The 17,799-nt window shown below is 42.7% G+C and overlaps 1 protein-coding gene across 3 annotated transcripts in view; it reads left to right on the forward strand.

The window, feature by feature from the left end:
• Positions 1-17,799, forward strand: part of MAMDC2 (MAM domain containing 2) — a 193,616-nt gene that overhangs the window by 25,405 nt on the left and 150,412 nt on the right. Inside the window, exon 2 of one of the 3 annotated variants that reach the window (XM_039219182.1) lies at positions 16,379-16,498. The exons of the other annotated variants lie outside the window; for them this stretch is intronic. The gene's annotated coding sequence lies outside the window, so the exon portion shown is untranslated. The remainder of the gene's footprint in view (positions 1-16,378; positions 16,499-17,799) is intronic. 3 annotated transcript variants of the gene reach the window in all.

Raw genomic sequence — 17,799 nt, forward strand, 5'->3', positions numbered from 1 at the left:
ATGCCACAGAAATAAAGATGTCAGATATAGGCAAGAATTCAAAACAGGAGAAAAGAGTGGCACATGGCCCTGTATAGTTATTATTGTCAGAGAGTCAGTTTGTCTCCAGGCTCCCCGGTAACCAAAGCAAAGAGGGAAACTTTCTCAGTTTTCAAAGATGCACATTGGTAATATGTATCCATACTACCTTTTTCTCAAGCAAGAGAGAATTCTCCATGACCCTCCAAGGAAAGCCATTACAACTCTCAAAGTGCCAGCCTGACCTGAATTGCTAGACCACTCAAAACCTTTGGGACATTTCGTCAGCTGACCTGGGCCTAGGAGAACGATGCGGCAGTTGTTATGTGCATGGACACAGAATAAAGCTATGATGTTTATCACCTATGCCTGCACGGGAGCGTGAAGGCTTTAGAGGGTAATGCGAGCATGTGCCCGGCTTTTCCATGTAGCAGCATCATGCAGCGTGGTGTCATTGAAAACAATACCAAGTTGCTGAATGTGTGTGATTTTAGATCATTCCACTCAAGGAGAATCTCTATCCTCCAGAGTATCTTTATCCTGCAAAGTGCTGAGGCATTTCAGGACTCCCGGCAAAACACACAGCAAATTAGGGAGGGCCTTCTTGGACCTCCACTTTGGTAGCCCCCGGTTACAGTGTTACAATGAGTTATTCTCATGTACGCTCCTCAGCTGGGCTGTGAGATACCCCCGGGAGGCTGTCTTCTCTCCATCACTGAATACCAATGCCCAGCACACCACTTCTACAGTAAATGTTGGGCATGACGGGAGTGAAATGTGTGCCAGCCCAAATTCTAGGTGCTTTATGTGGCTTTCCTCATTTAGTCCCTTCAACAGCCGTATGAGGTAGTTACTACCATCATCCCGGTTCACAGATGAAGAAACCACCGCGTAAAGAATGATTGGATGTTTCCTACAAGTAAATGGCAGAAGAGGGAACTGAAGCCCTCAGCCAGGACATGGGAATGAAGACCAAGTCTTAATGTTTTGATGAAGGAGGCCAGTGTTGGGCTTGATAGATGCTGAACATGTCAGTAGGTTACGTCACAGGAAAAGAGTAAGATGTCGTGTTTATTGGGATCTTCATCTGAATCCCCTGTCATTATCACAGCCCCAGGAATGGGGTTTGTAACTCACTATCACTGAACGTCACCTTCAGAAGCCATGGGACATCCTTGGGGCAAGCACTTCATAAATCCTCACTTGTTAGTTAAATTTAGTAATACAGCTAAACAGTTTTGCGGATGATACTGTATTAACTAATTCAAAACTACCAGGTAGAAAAAGAGGGACAATAATCTTTGCTTCTAATTTCTCCAGAATGTTTATTCTCTCTCAGTGCAGAAGTACTATTTACAAGTTTGCGTTATTTCACTGTACACTCAGCAGATTCCTAAGTGACCTGACATCTCTATGGGGCTTTCTGGGGGGATAGAGTGAAACAGTTAACACTAATCTAGCGTTGGTACTTTAACATTTTGATTAAAAATAAACCCTGTTCTGAAAGGGAATGATGCCCTTTTGACGTGCTTGGCATATTTCTCTTCCAAGGGCATCCCAAATAGGTTAACTACAAATACTTCCACTAATGAGATGGCCTTGAAACACCACTGCCATGATTATAGGCATAAATAGTAAATTTCATTAGGTTGCTTGAGTCCCCGTTTGATGGTGTAGTAAATCTCAAAACAACCACGGGCGGTAGATAGAGAAAGAGCTTTTTAGGGTATAATTAACTTATTTGAATGTACCTACTAGCTGTCTTACCATAGCAGTTCTAATTCAATCTCAGGCTGTAAGAACATCAAACAATTCAACATTGTTATAGGGATTCTTAATGAGCCAAAAGGATTTATGAGTTAGAAAAAAATCTTTAACTTATTAATTTTTTTTTTTTTAATTTGAGAGGAGGGAGTGTTCGTGTGTGTACGAGCAGGAGAGAAACAGTGGGAGAGAGAGAGAATCTTAAGTATGGAGCCCAACTAGGGGCTCGATTCCACAACCCTGGGATCATGACCTGATCTGAAATCAAAAGTCAGATGCTCAACTGACTGAGCCACCCAGGCTTCTCCTATTAATTCTTAATAAGTTATCTGCCTTTTGGATTTTGTGTACTTTTCTTATACTCCACTTTTACTGTCTCCACCCCTCCCTCAGAGAATGTTTTATTTTATAGATACACAGCATACATGAGAGTTCAGTTAGGTACAGTGACATGATATAGTAAGTGACAGAGATTTATGGGAAAATCATGTAGGCAAGAGAGGATAAATTGGTGTTGTTGAGAAGTTCCAAGCATTGGAACCTTAAAATTTGCTATTTACTCACCTAGCCTTAGGCTGGTTGGTCAGCTTTTAAGAGAATCTGTTTTCTCAACACAAAATGAAGACAGGGGTACATGGGTGGCTCAGTGGTTAAGCATCTGACTCTTGCTTTTGGATTAGGTTTGTGAACTCGCAGTTCGTGAGTTCGAGCCCCATGTTGGGCTTCTGCACTGACAGCACACAGAGCCTGCTTGGGACTCTCTTTCTCCCTTTCTCTGTCCCCACTCTTTCTCTCTCAAAATGAATAAATTTAAAAAAATTTTTTTAAAAAGAAAATGAAGGTAATAGTTATCTTAAAAAACTGGGTTGCTGTGAAGCTAAAGAGAGAATGTTTTCAAGTAACATTCATTGAGCACTTATTATGTCCTGATGCCTTTATATACTTGATCTCCTTAGTCCTCAGGTGGTTGTCCTGACTTTCCCACTTACTGACTCTATTGGTCTGCTGTAACAATTTCCTTTAACCAGGTGACTTAAAATAATAGGAATTTATTCCTCCACCGTTCTGGAGACTGAAAGTCCAAAATCAAGGTCAGCAGGGTTGGTTCATTCATGAGGCTCAGAAAGAAAATCCACTCCACGCCCGGCACCTGATGGCCGCCCACATATCTTGACACTCCTTTGTGTTGTAGACACATCATTCCGGACTCTGCCTCTATCCTCCTGTGGGCTCCCCTCAGGGTGTGTCTGTCTTCTTTTCTTTCATAAGGATACTCATCATTGAATTGAGAGCCTAGCCTATGTGTATGATGGTCTCATCTCAAGAGCCTTCATTTAATTACATCTTCAAAGACCTCATTTCCAAATAATACTCACGTTCAGAAGTACAGAGGGTTAAGAATTAGACTCTCAGAGGCCAGCCTGCAACCCACTATATATAGTGACCAAGCAAGGAACCGAATCCAGGTACTTTCTGATTTGAAGACAAATGCCATGTCCTCTCCCTCTGTAAAACTTCTTTGCCCACGCTAAGGACCACATCATGGCTTCTTCTCATTATTCTGGAATTATATGGTTCCCTGTGATTGTAATTGATGCGAGAAAGTAGCCTGGGCACCTGTAAGAAGTCATTGACTTCTCCTAAATTTTTCACTTGCTTATAAATAAGGGCACCTTCTGCCTAAATACTCTTTCAATAGTGAGTTGAGTTATGCACTCTGGAGTTGTTAAATCATCCAAGCTTGTAGCAAAAATGAGAAGATAGTTTGGTGAAATCCAAGCACGTCAAAAGGGCATCATTCCCTTTCAGAACAGGGTTTATTTTTAATCAAAATGTTAAAGTACCGGCACTCAGTGCCTCAGATACATCATCTTATTATATCATAGGAGAGAGTGACTGTTACTGTCTCTCCTTTACAGAAGAAAATGAGATTCAGAGAGGTTAAGGAAGTTGTCTTAGGCACAGAGCGGTGACTTGAGATTTGAACCCAGGCAGTCAGAGATTTTGAGTGGTGGAGCGGAGACTTGAACCCAGGCAGTCAGACGGGAAATCCCATGTAGTAATATTACCACTCTAGTAGAGTAATTTCACCACTGCAGCTCCTGGCACAAAGCTCCTTGCCCTACTGCCAGGCAAGGCCGGAGGCAGTTGGACCTAATGAACAAAGACTTGTTAATCACAAATTAACCATGCATTTCTAATAGAAACAGACTGGGCATTCAGCTGTCTCTTTGTTTTCCCTCATTTCATCTTCAGTGACACTGTTGAAAGATATTTGGAACTGTTGAATGAAAACTACTTGGAACTTTAGCCGAGTTTTTAGGGGAAAAAAAAATCCGGGTATTTCCTTTATGTCATTACTGTTCCAATCCCTTTGGTCTGGTGTTTCTTTATGGATTCATTACTCAGAATCGTTGTTTTTAATTTGTCAGCACATAATATAATTTTGCTCAAGAAAAATAGCATCCTCCCCCCAACAAAGGCTGAATTTGTTTGGGTTTGTCATCAGTGCAAACAGTTTCCCGTCAATAGGGCAATATAATAAAAAGCCACCTACCTGCGAGAAAGGATATAGTAAGTTAGACATAGTCAACACTATAATTCTTTCTTTCTGACTAATGTTTTTGAATTATCTTTTGCCGACACAGGCAAGATAAATCAGTGATATGACCCCAAAGTCTAAGTGAAAGCTTATTACATTAGAATATATTCATTTATTTTTCATGCTCGTGTCTGTTTTCAAAGAATGGCTTTGTAAAACTATTTTCACTACTTAGAACATAAAGTACGCTGCCTGCCACTCCATGATCATAAGTGAAATGCTGGCTTTAACCAGAACTGCTCATTGTCTTTTCTTGCCTGTAACGCAATTCATTAATGATGGTGTATTTTTAACTGATACAGAAAAGGTCATTTTCTCTAGTATATTGTCCTCTTAATTAACTTTGGATCTTTGAAAAAGAATTTAAGCCTAAAAGTCCTCCTGATAGATTTATTATCTTCCTCTTAAAAGTTAATGTATTTAAAGAATCAAGATAGCTTGCTTCAACTCCAAAGCAGTCTTTGTGAATCATGCACTGCAGAGGTTCTGGGGAGTATATATTTGGATTCAGGGATGAGCAAGATCAGGAAACAAAAACAAGAGCAAGACAGGAAAAGACTGGCCCTCCTGCCCCTTTGCTGAACTACTTCCTCTCCTGAGCGTTGGGTCCAGCGCAAGTCACCAGGACAACAAGAAGCAAGAGGCAGTGTGGAATTACATTGCAACTGGCAACCAGTGTGTTTTGACTTCTGAGAGCCATAACAAAGAAAACTCTGATTGTATATAAAGTTTCTATTTTATGTGGAGCACTTTATGTTCCCCAAACGAATACTTGATGATTCTTGCTCAATATACTACTTTTATAGAATTTCTATAAATTTGAAAGGGACAAAGTGTCTTCCCAGGGTGTCTGCGTGCCATGGATTTACTTGACAACAGTGAATTCTGGGAATTTCCCAGTCCCTCTGTGGGGAGGCTGTGATTGTCCTTGTAGACTCAGGGAAGCCAAGTGCAGAGAGCTTAAGTGATTTGCTCAAGGTCAATTGGCGATCAGGGAATATTTGGCTCCAGCTTACCATGCTAATTATCATTTGGTTGGTCTCTCCTTGATTTATGCACTTGTTAATAACTGTTTCTCTTTAAAGCTCAAGAAAATGAGTCTGAAAACCTTTTGCAAGATAAAACTAGCTTTTGGTATTTTTGTTGTGGCATGTGCACATTTTGCTATTCTTGATTTAAATAATTTTTTCTCTGCTCAAGGACTGTCAGAGTTGCAGACTCCTCCCAAAATGAGGACAGTTGAACAGAGATGAGTGTTAAGCTGACCAGTTTTTCACTATCCTGCACTGACCATTGGCTGTAAGAGTATTACTGTGTTATCTCAGCTGTAAGGGATTTAAGTCCTAACACTCAGTTCTCATACATAATATTGGTGTAGCCAGCATGCTGCTGAGGAAGGAGTCTCACAGAAAAGAGATAACATAAGTCATTCTTTATTTCCTTTTTTTTTTTTTGTCTTATCATCTTATTAAATCCTAAAGTATGGGGATAATGAAATAAATTATCTGCTCAATTTTGTGTTGATTTCCAAAACTATTCATCAGTTCTACTTTTCATTGTAGTAAAATATACATAAATGAAATTTACCATTGTAACCATTTGTAATTATACATTTCAGTGGCATTAAGTACATTCACAGTGTTGTATAGTCATTACCACCATCCATTTCCAGAATTTTCCAACCCAAATCGAACTTTTGTATCTACTAAACCCTAATTCCCTATTTCCCTTGACCCCTAATCCCTGGCAACCATCATTCCATTTTTGTCTCTATGGATTTGACTACTTCAGGTTCCTCATCTAAGTGGAATCATGCAATATTTGTCCTTTTGAGTCTGGCTGATTTCACTTAGCATAATGTTTTTAAGGTTCATCCATGTTATAGCATGTACCATAATTTCATTTCTTTCTGAAACTAAATAATACTGTATTTTGTGGTCATACCATGTTTTATTTCTCCATTCATCTGTTGATGGACATTTGGGCTGTTTCTACCTTTTAGCTATCGTGAATAATGCTTCTCTAAATATTGATGTAAAAATATCTCAAGTCCCTACTTTCAACTCTTCTGCATATAAACCTAGAAGCAGAGTTGCTGGATCATATGGTAATTCTGTTTCCATTTTGAGGAACTGCCATTTTGTTTTCTGTAGCCGCTGCGCCATTTTATATTCTTAGCAACAATGCACACGTGTTCCTATTTCTCCACATCCTCACCAACACTTGTTACTTTGATTTTTTTGATAATAGCCATCTTAATGGGCATGAGTGGTTAATCGAGTATATTTTAAACAGTATTTGCTATGGTGGACATTTGTCACATTTGCAGTGACTTACCATCTTCTAAAAAGCTTTTCTGAATATGGGGAGTTTCCATGTTATAAGTTCTACCTCTCCAATACAGAAGTCAGAGTTCAAATCCCCAGCTTCCTTTCCAGCTAGAATAAAATCATTGACCCAGGCCCTATTAATCAAATGCATCCATCTATGCAAGATTTAAATTCTTACATGACCAATAAAAGATATAAGCTCTTTTCAATGCTTCCATTTTGTTGGCTTGGGTGATGGCAATGTAGTAATCTGGCTTTAGAGAAGCATTAACAATTGCAATAGGTCTAATGCAGTCAAGCTCCTAATGTCTAGGCTGATGGTGGCATTTCCTCAGCAAGCCATTTCTATGGTATGAATGTGGGAATGTGGGAAGCTCATTTTCAAGCCTATTGTTCCAACCAAAAAGTCCAATCCAATCTCGTTTAAAACTTCAATTGCATATCCAATTGAATACTTGTCTTCAGCCTGCCCCATATCACCAGTGAGGCTTCTTCCTGGGAGCCTCAGAGTGGGGAAAGGGCATGGTCTACACATTCACTCTTTCTTTTCTCTTTTTCCTCTAGTCTTGATTCTTGGGGAGCAGGAGTAGGGAAGATGGATGAAGAAATGAAAGAATGTTTACCTAACTGGTGTCATTGTAGTCCCCTCTCAGGTAGCATTCTGCTTTCTGTGACACATGTCTACATACTGGCTCTCTGGTGGCGGACTTTTCTGTATGCGCAAGTGACCAGAATGGAACATGCATGAGACATCAGCTGAAGAACAGCTGAGGGAGACTCAGCAAAGCATACTTGAAGGGAGCAAGTGAACAAAAATTGAACCAGTTCACATTCCTTCCTCTCTGAGTTCACATTATGTGCCATGCAAGTTACTGAAGGTATAGCTATTTGAGGGCCCTGTTTTAAATAGGGGTCTTGGTTCCAACACTTCATATCCATATCAACTTGACCCATCTCCTGACGTGGGAGAATCAATCAGACTTGACCTTTACCACTGCTTCCTGCTTTGGTCCATGGTGAAATGCCCCATGGTCTCCAGCTGCTGGAGTCTTTGCTTGATGGGTTACCCTCTTGGGTCAGGTACAAGTAAGTCAGCACAAGCCACAGCTTTGCCCCACCAAGTAGTGAGACTACAGACTGCTACACACTTGCATCCTCTCTTCCCTGTCATCTCTTTCCATTTTTCCCCCCTGCACATACGGGTATAGGGCACAGATCAGCGAGTGCACTGTATAAAACAGAGCCAAACTAAGGTATAAAGTGTCAATAAGACATTCTACATCTTTGAAAATGATGTCTGGACCCCATTTCACATCAAAGAGATTTGGAAAACAGCACCTTCCCTCTTCTCCCCCTCTTCTCCCCGGGAGAAGAGGGAAAAGTCATGGTACTCATCCTTCCCTAGCAATACTCAACTCATAGGACTGTCCTTTCTCTCCATAAGTTTCTCTTATACCAACTGGACATGGATGGGCATATGGGTCACAGGCTAGGGTGATGACTGGGGATTACAGAGTCCATTTGGCCCCTTCTTAATAATCCCTGGAAGAATTCCCTGCCCCCAACTGGTTTCATTTTTCTGTCAAATCTGGGACATATTTATCTCTTTATCTTTTATCTCTAGACAATAGCCCATGTTCTAGTCAGCAATCTATTGCATTTCCTGCAAAACCCAGTGTCCTTTCAGAATTTTATATATTTGCACTTCATCCAAAGACTCTTATTGTGTCTCCTATCATTTATCTTTATGGATATAATTTTTGTGTGCAGGAATATTAACTGGCCTAGCATACAATCATAATGCTGTACACTCATTCCTAAAGGATCCAGATGAGCCCCCTTAAATCCTCATTGAGATTGCTGGAAACCCTGGAGAAACTATAAGACACCAAAGACTAAGAATAAAATGTACAAATAGCTAGAGAATATAGATTACCTGCAAAGGAGCAACTATAGTGTCAATAAACTTCTCAACAACATCAACAGAAGCCAGAGGATAATGGAATAATTGCTTCTTTATTAGAGGACAGGAATTATTTTCCTTTCCTTCCACATCCACCATACACTTCAGGTATTTCCCAGACCCTCATCCTTTTAATATAGTAAAGGTATAATTTGGTTTAGATCAATCATCAATGTTTGCATTATGAGTGTAAGTATGACTTGCTCTTGTGTGTATGTGACTTGGTTTTGCCCTCTGAAAGTGTTTACTGTGTTCTTTCTTGTCCCCATTGTTTTGATATTTCACAGTGATATGCCTTGGTGTGCGCCCATTTTCACCCATTGTTCTGAGCACTTAATGAGCCTTTCAACCTACAAACTCATGTTTTTGAATTCAGGAAATTTCCTTAAATTATTTCTTTTTTTCTCCCTCATTCATTTTCTCTATTCTTCGGAAACTCCCATTGTTCATGTTTTCTTCTTTTCTTTTCTTTTTTTTTTTTTAAAGTAATCTCTATGCCCAACATGGGACATTTTCTCTGTTGAAAATGCAAATATAGAAATACAAATTTATATGTCTTATAATGTTTGATTATAATAAAGTATAAAATATTATTCTTTGCTTTGCTTTATGCTCTACTATTTTTGGGAGAATGACCCAAAAGGTTCACTTGAACCTCTAACCTTTCCCATTGAGTGTTTCAGTTCTGCTCTCATGTTTTTAATTTCTAAAGGATCTTTTTTTTTCTCTGAATGTTCCTTCTTAAATAGCATCCTGAAGTTGTTTCTCGGATTCAGCGCCATGGCTTATCTCTCTGAAGATTTTAATAATTGTTTTATTTTGAAGTTTTCCTTTTGTGGGTTATTTTTCTTCCAAGTTGTTTTTCTCTGTTAGTGGCTTGTTTATTTGATCTTTATCTTGTATATTAGAGGCATTCTTTAGCTGTCTGGTGATATTTAGGTGTCTGCTCATGCTTAATTGTGGATAAGAAGCTAACTGGAAGATCTGAATGAGTTGCATTGGAGGGTGATATGGCTGGGCTATTTGTTGGGGGAAATCTTAATATCACTCTGTTTACATTTTTTTATCTATATCTGGTCAGATTCCTTGGAGATGACCTTTCCCTTCTCATTCTTCTCCCTGGAGAGAAAAAGTCTGGTCATAACTGTTCTGGAAGCTGAGTGGGTGAACAGGGCTTGGAGGCAGGGTCTCCGCTTTCACTGTCTACACGTTCATTTATTCACCCTGGCTTCAGGGTGGTCCTTTGCTCTTAACCCAGCATGTGCCCTCCCAATCCAGCCTACCTCTGTTCTGCCTTTACCATTCTTTCGCTAGAGTGGTGTCATGGTTAGTTTAATGTGTCAACTTGACTGGACTAAGAGATGCTCAGATAGCTGGTAAAAGGATTCTGGGGGTGTCTGTGAGAGGGTCTCTGGAAGCCATTAGCATTTGAATCGGTAGACCTAGGAAAGAAGACCCCCTGACCAATGCAAGCCGATTTGTCCATTTCCCTTAAGGACCTGCCTAGAACAAAAAAGGTAGAAGGGCTCATTACTCTGCTCCATCTTGGCCATCCGTCTTCTCCTGCCCTCAGGCAATAGAGCTCATCCTTCTCAGGCCTTTAGACCTGGGCCAGAACTGACATTGTCTCCCCTGGCTTATCGGGCCTTTCAGTTCAGACTGGGACTACGCCACCGGCTTTCCCGGTTAGGGGACAAGAAGTCATCCAGTAGCGTAGAATATACCTTCTCAAACAACTTTTCTAATCCTCATTTTCAGCCACCCTCTTCTTCTCCCTTTTCCAACATTATCCAGTATCACTATCTACTGGACTCTTGATGATATTATAGAATAAACTGAGCCATCAACCTGACTTTTATCTGCTAGGTCCGTTTTTCTTTATCCACTTTCCTTCTGGCTTTCAAAAGTTCATTGTCTCCTCTCCCATGCTCCGTAGTCTTAAAGGCTTATCCATTTCTACATAATGACTATTTCTTGTAGTCTTTCAATGGATTCTGGAGAAGCAAAATTTGGATGAGTGTGTCCAATCCACCATTTTCACCCAGAACTTTAATCTAGAAGCCTACATCCAACTGAACTAATTTTTTGACTGATGCTTTCAAAGACTGGGAGAATTGACCTCTCATAGATCTTAGTTGACAAAAGTTCCTAAAGAATCTATTTCAAAAAGAAAGAGATGGAGCCTTGAAGGGAAAACGTGGAACACAAGCATTAAGAGACTCAGGAGCCCTGTGGGGACTCAGGCAGATGCCACCTACGGAGTAGCTACTCCCTTCTGGAGGAATGTGGTGATTTCTGCCCCGATATGGAGACCCAGCAGAGCTGCAGAAGGCAGCCCCCACTGCAGGGCATTCCCACAGCTAGAGAGAAAGGAGCCATTTTAGTCCTGTTGCCTGGTTTTGGAAGGAAGCCTAGAATTGAGGGAACTAGTTTCCCATGGAACATCCCCGCCCGTCCCACCAAATCATGAGAGAAATCCTGAGTCCAGTGAGTTGGATATTCAGAGATCTAATTTGAACCTGCTATGGGTGAGTGACTAAATAAAGCTCTCCCATAACAACATAAATATAAAATAAATGTGTATATAAAGTTGTAAAATGTGTAACGAGAAAAGCACCCTTTTCAGTTGGGGAGGAGTTATAGCGGCTTCCAGCAGTTTGGAAACAAGATGTCTCATTAAAAGTTTCTCTCTGTTGTTGTTGGGGTTTTTTCTTTTTCTTTCTTTTTTTTTTCCAGAAGGCATTTTTATTGGACACAGACAAACTTGCCCTTCAGGCTCTAATCAGGGACCAAGCTAATTTCCTTTAGCCTCTAGAAACATCATCCTGTAAGGAGCCTCTCCATATCTTCCCCTCCATCTTGTTTGCTCACCTCAGGCATCGTCAAATGAAGGTTCTATTTTAATCCTGAAACTATTTTCTAAGTTACTCTTTTTAATGTCCTAGTTCTTGGGTGATACGGGGAAACAAAGGCAAAATAAACAATTAAATTTCCTTACAGCTTACATCCCCTTGACAGATCTTTGAGATGGGCGAGTGACCTTCCTCTAGGAGCCCAGCTGCCTCGATGGTGACGCTTAGTTGAGGGGAAAAGGCAACCTTAGCTTAACATTAGCCCGACCTCCAGAATCCTGTGAGTCTCCTTTAACATATAAAAATGACTTTGGAGACTTCCTTTATCTCTGCCCCCAAGATCGATGTTAGCAATCATCCTCAAGCATATGGCCCACAGATCTACATCTGAAGGATCTCATGACCAACGTTTTATTAGACAATAGTACATGACCTTTTCCTAACAACACCTGGAAACCTTGCTTCCAAAATTCCTTAGAGATTTACACTATCCCTAACCCACTCCCAACTTGAAAGTATATAATCAGCCACCCGTCACAACCTCACTGCAGCTCTTTGTGCCCACAGGTCCTTTCCCTGTGGTTTAATAAAACCAACTATTTGCACTGAAAACATCTCAAGAATTCCTTCTTGATCATTTGCCCCCGAACTCCAACATATTCACATCAATTGATACTTAGAAAGGCATCTACTCAATAGTTTAGATTTTTCTTCTACTCTGATAAGACATCAAAGCTACAGTTTACCGATTGTCCTATATATATTTCTAGTTTCTGCACCCTCCCACCCCCCAAAGGCAGGACACTATATGAAAGGCTGTTTTGATGGACAGACTCCATAATCAATCTCAGCTACAAGCCTAGAAAAGCTGGAGTTGATAGAAAAGGAATATTGATATTTACACAGTGCATACAGAGTGCCGGCACTTTTTTGAGTGCTGAAAAAACATAAACTAGTCTAGTACTGATCACCACCCCGTGTGGTAGGTACTACTATTATTTTCATTTTACAGAAGAGGAAACTAAGGCAGAGAGACACTCAACAACATGCTCTAGGTTCCCAGGTAGTAAGAGGCTGCAAGGTAAACTCCAGGGGTCTGGCTTGAGAGTCCATGGTCTCAATGACAAAATTACAGTCCCTGCTCTGATATAACACTTTATTCTTTTCAAAAAGCTTCAAAAAAAAATGACTAGTAATAGTGACGTGGTTTGTAGTGTTGGGATTTGGAAGCCAATGGCGAAGCAAGAATTCCTGAGACATTCTCCATGCAAAAGAGTGGTTTAATTGATGCACGGGGTCAGGACCCGTGGGCAGAAAGAGCTGCACTGGGGTTATGAAGAGTGACTGATTACATAAGATTTTCTTCTTCTTTTTTTTTTTTTTTAACAAATGACTGTTTAATTTTTTAATGTTTTTATTATTTATTTATTTTGAGACAGAGAGAGAGAGAAGGGGAGAGAGAGAGAGAGAGACAGCACAAGAGTGAGCAGGGGAGGGGCAGAGAGAGAGAATCCCAAGCGGGCTCTGCACTGTCCGTAAAGAACCCAGCTTAGGGCTCGATCCCAAGAACTGTGAGATCGTGTCCTGAGCCAAAATCAAGAGCTGAACCCTTAATTAACTGAGCCACCCAGGCGCCCCATAAGATTTTCTACTCTATGGAAGAAAGAGTGATGTTAGGGTTCCAGGGAATTCAGTCTGTAGGTTTCTGGTGATTGCTTTTTTTCTTGTGAATCAAAGCTGCAAACCGGTGTGTGTCAGACATGACTCTGATCTCCATCAGTTAGCCATTTTTTTCTTCTGTTTCCTCTGTTCTTGGGCTGTCAGGAGCGTCTGAGGAATGTCACACATATCCCACTTGGTGGTGGGGGGGATGAGGGTTGAGAGGTTTTAGCTTGTGCTTTGCCCTCAACTTCCCTTTTCCTCCCTCATTAATAGTACTTAATTCTGTTGATGGTGAAAATATTAAGCCAGAGCATTCTTTAAAAAAAAAAGTTTTAAAAAATGTTTATTAATTTATTTTGAGAGAGAGACAGAGAGTGAGCACGGGAGGGGCAGAAAGAGAATCCCAGTCTCCACAGTTAGCTCAGAGCCCACCATGAAGGGCTTGAACCCATGAACTGTGAGATCATGACCTGAGCAGCAACCCAGAGTCAGACGCTTAACCGACTGAGGCACCCAGGTGCTCCTTAAGCCAGAGTGTTCTTAACGCAGGCATAGTAGAATCACCTTGGAGAGCTTTAGGAAATTCCAATGCTTTTGTCCTGTCCCAGAAATTATGATTTAATTGGTTTGCTGGATCCCAGCCTGTGTGCTAAAGCACCCACTCCCTGGGTGGTTCGGATGTGCAGCTGCAGATAGATATGATTCGCAGGGTCAGCTCCTTGAGGCATCTTGCAATGCCTAGAGGTAGTTTCTTCATTATCACCCAAGTCGCCTGCACCTTGGGCACTTGCTTTGAAAATCTGGAGAAATTAGTGTCATTTGACATCTTTAAACATTCAGGATTTTAGGGGCGCCTGGGTGGCTCTGTTGGTTGAGTGCCCAACTCGATTTCAGCTCAGGTCATGATCCCAGGGTCGTGAGATCAAGCCCTGTGTCAGGCTCCACACTAGCACTGAGCATGGAGTCTGCTTAAGATTCTCTCTCTCTCTCTCTCTCTCTCTCTGCCCTTCACCCTATTACACCCTCTCTCTCTAAAATAAAAATAAATAAAGGGGCACCTGGATGGCTCAGTCAGTTGAGTATACAACTTCAGCTCAGTTCATGATCTCACAGTTTGTGGGTTTGAGCCCCGCATCGGGCTCTGTGCTGACAGCTCAGAGCCTGGAGCCTGCCTTGGATTCTGTGTCTCCCTCTCTCTCTGCCCCTCCCCCACGCACACTCTGTCTCTCTGTCTCTCAAAAATAAACACTTAAAAAAATAAATTAAATTAAATAAAAAACACTCAGGATGTTAGGCCTTTGCACTTCAAGCTTCCAGATTAGTGGTAATGGTGTGGCCTGACGTGCAATCAGTAATACGTCTTTGCACACCACACACACATATACGCATGCCCACACGCACACACACCTTGCTCTCCTGTTCAGAGCTGATGTTTGTTGTCTCTCCCCCTCCCCGATGGTGACCATTCCGTCTCTGAGTAGTTGTGAGTATCACCATCTCTGTTCAGTTTAGATCGAATCATGCAGAGCATGGCTCCTCAGCCCAGCACAATAACAACGTCAGAGGCCATAAGTCCGAAGCTCATCTCGGGTTTCACTGTTCTTTTGGGACATGTGTTTGGCCGCAGAACGCCAGCACTCAAATGAAGCTTGAAGAGGAGAAAGTGTCCCACTTGGGTTTAGCCCATGTTGCGCACAGCATCCCCTGCCTCTGGAGCCCTCCTTAACTGTAAGGAAGTGGAATTCCAATGGCCTTCGGTTCACTCTTAGCCCCCACAGGTGACATAGGGCCTTAACTCCCAGGATTGGGAGGGATGTCCCGGGGCTGAACATATGTGCTCACAAGCCTGTACCCCCCCCCCGCCGCTACCCCTCACCACCCTCACAGCCACAGGCTGCCCATTCTCACCGCAATAAGCCTTGAAATGCCAACAGTGTCTGCAGCAAGGTGGGACAAGACACTGCTCATTTGCTCTTCTTAATCCTGCTCCCGGGGTCATAGGGCTGTTTGTGGCCCCATGTTTGGCTGAGATTTAGGGGGACAGACTTCTCTGGGCTCCCAACAGCCCAGCCTTTCTCCTGGACCCAGGTGGGAATGTGCAGGGCAGCGCTGCGACAGGCTCACATGGCCGGATGCAGGCTGTTTCATTATTGTCTCTGTCTCTCTCCAGCCCTTTCCGGGGCCAAGTCCTCTCCCTGCAGCCCTCTCTGCCTCTCATGAAAGTGGGAGAGCCTCCCACCCCCCCTCCTCTGAGCTTGCCAGACGTGCTGCTCTGATCCCAGAAAGCCTACTCCGTTCCCGTTCAGACCCATCTCTCCTCTTTCCATCGGCTCCATCAACTCTGAGCACATCTGTGCAGTTCATTTGTTTCCATAAATACCCTCCTGGGCGACTCATAGCTTAGGTTTCGTTATTTCCCTTCTAGTGATAGGGCTGCAGCCTCGGCCGGCTGTGAATACCAGGGAGGAGGTGCCGCTCCACAGCCTCTCCTTCAATCAGCATTTACTGTGCGTTTACAGTTAGCCATGCACACAGATGACACCAGAGCAGAAACTAGTGCAAAGCAGGCTTCTCAGCCCTTGAAATATCAGCTCCCATTGCGGACAGCAGGGACATACACAGAGTCATTACAATACAGCCTCATATACACTGTGCTTTGGGAGGCCGGGAGGCACAGAGAGAGGAGGAGACATTTGAGCCGAGTCTCTGGAAATGAAGCAGAGTGGGTAGTGTAAACGGACTGCTTTTTTTCATTTTCGTACCACAAGCACCTGACTTAAGCTTTGGTTGCTGAGGGCCCCCATTTCAAAGAGGCATCCACTTCAGAGGCTTGAATAACTGTCTTGAATAGCTATCTTGAATAAACACGTTGCCAGCCAAGGGGTCTAGGTAAAGAGCCAGACCACCTTTCTTCACTGAGTCGCCTTTGTTTTAAAGATCTTGCTCGATTCCGGTAACTGGCCTTTTGGGCCACTTGTCTTTTCTCCTCTCTTGCTTTAAATTCTTGCTTGTATGTTTTACATTCCCCAGTCATGAGCCCGCAGGACCCTAGGCCTCCACCCTAACCCCAATTAAAGCAGAAGCCCGGCCCATGGGCACTGTGTCTACCTACGACCTCACAGTGGACCCAGGTGTGCTGTGTAATTTCTAGGCCTTGTAAGTAATAAGCCTTTATTTTTTCCCAAAGTTGGCTGATAGTCATTGCTGAAAGGCATCTTGTGTTCACATTAAGAACCACCAGCGTCAGTCCCGTTTTAACAATGCTTTGGAAAGAAGAGAGGTCTGTGAGAAGCTCACTGGGGCCACGGTGAGTGTCCTCAGGCAATTTTAGCTGGTAGCGTTACTATCCTAAGCAAATTTCATCTTTTTTATAAGGACATCAGACGTATTGGGTTAGGCCCCCTCTCTACTCCAGTGTGACTCCATCTTCACAAATAAAGTCCCATTCTGGGGTACTGGGAGATAAGACTTCAGTGTATGACTTTGGGGTGTTGGAGGGCTCAATTCAACCCATTTCAAGGAGTTCCCTAGCTGGAGAAGGAGAGGAAGTCATTCTGATTCTGAGCTGAAAGAAGAGCATGTGAGACCACATGAGGAATAGCCCAGAGAACAGAGTCCAGGACCAGCGTGTGCTGGTGGGGGCCTGGATGGTAGTGGTGTGATGGGCTCAGAATGGTAAGGTAGGCTCGACCCTGATCACAAAGGGCTTTTTCTGCGGAACTCTGGGTATAAATGCTTCACTGGGACAGACAGAAACTTCCCTCCTGGCCTTGGGCCCAGCCTAGGACTAGAGGAAGGAGGTGTGGGGTCCGAGAGCAGGACATTGTACAGTGTTTGCCCAAACTTTCCTTGCGCTGGACGTGTAGACAGGTCAAGAGGGCTTTGGGTGGTAGCGAGACCTAGATTCACATCTCGGCCCCACACCTTTGGGCCAGTCACCTAAACTCTTTAGGTCTAGTTTCTTCCCCCATAAATTGACAATGAAACCACCCAGCGAATCACAAGCACTCAACAAAAGGTGGTAGTATTTTCAGTGTGATGAATCAGCCCCAAGAACGTTGACTTAAAAAAAAAAATCAAAAGATTTCCATCAAACCTTAGTGAAAGATGTCTGACTCCAAGCTAGGGTTCAGAGTAAACTGATGGAAAAAGATTAAAGATAGAAAGTATCTATTTAAGTATCTATTCCCTTGGAAATGTCCGCTGTAAAGGAAATAGCTGCTTTACCAGTTCCAGTCATTTGAGTGTGACGATTTCAACAGTGGGGCATATATTTTGTAATAACAGATTTGTTATGAACTGGTTAACATCGGGTCTGGGTCCCTCACAGCAGATGAGTCAGACCTGCAGCAGTCACATGACTGTCCCCAGGGGGTGAGAAGCAGCTGGTGCCAGTCAGGAACCAGGGGACACTGCCAGCCAGCCTTAGGGCAGAGCCCCCAGATACCTCCTGCAGGAATGCAGTGAAGGTCACCAGCAGGACAAGCCACAGAGCCTGGAATTGTTTTACCAGCTCTTTCTTGACCTGATAGCACGCACTGAGTGGGGCACGTCGGTGTCTAAGTGTGGAAAAGAGACAACACGAAAGCAAGACAGAGAAAATTCTAA

Source organism: Hyaena hyaena, unplaced genomic scaffold (genome assembly GCF_003009895.1).
Source record: "Hyaena hyaena isolate Hyena2069 unplaced genomic scaffold, ASM300989v1 scaffold_799, whole genome shotgun sequence".
Lineage (NCBI taxonomy): Eukaryota > Metazoa > Chordata > Mammalia > Carnivora > Hyaenidae > Hyaena > Hyaena hyaena.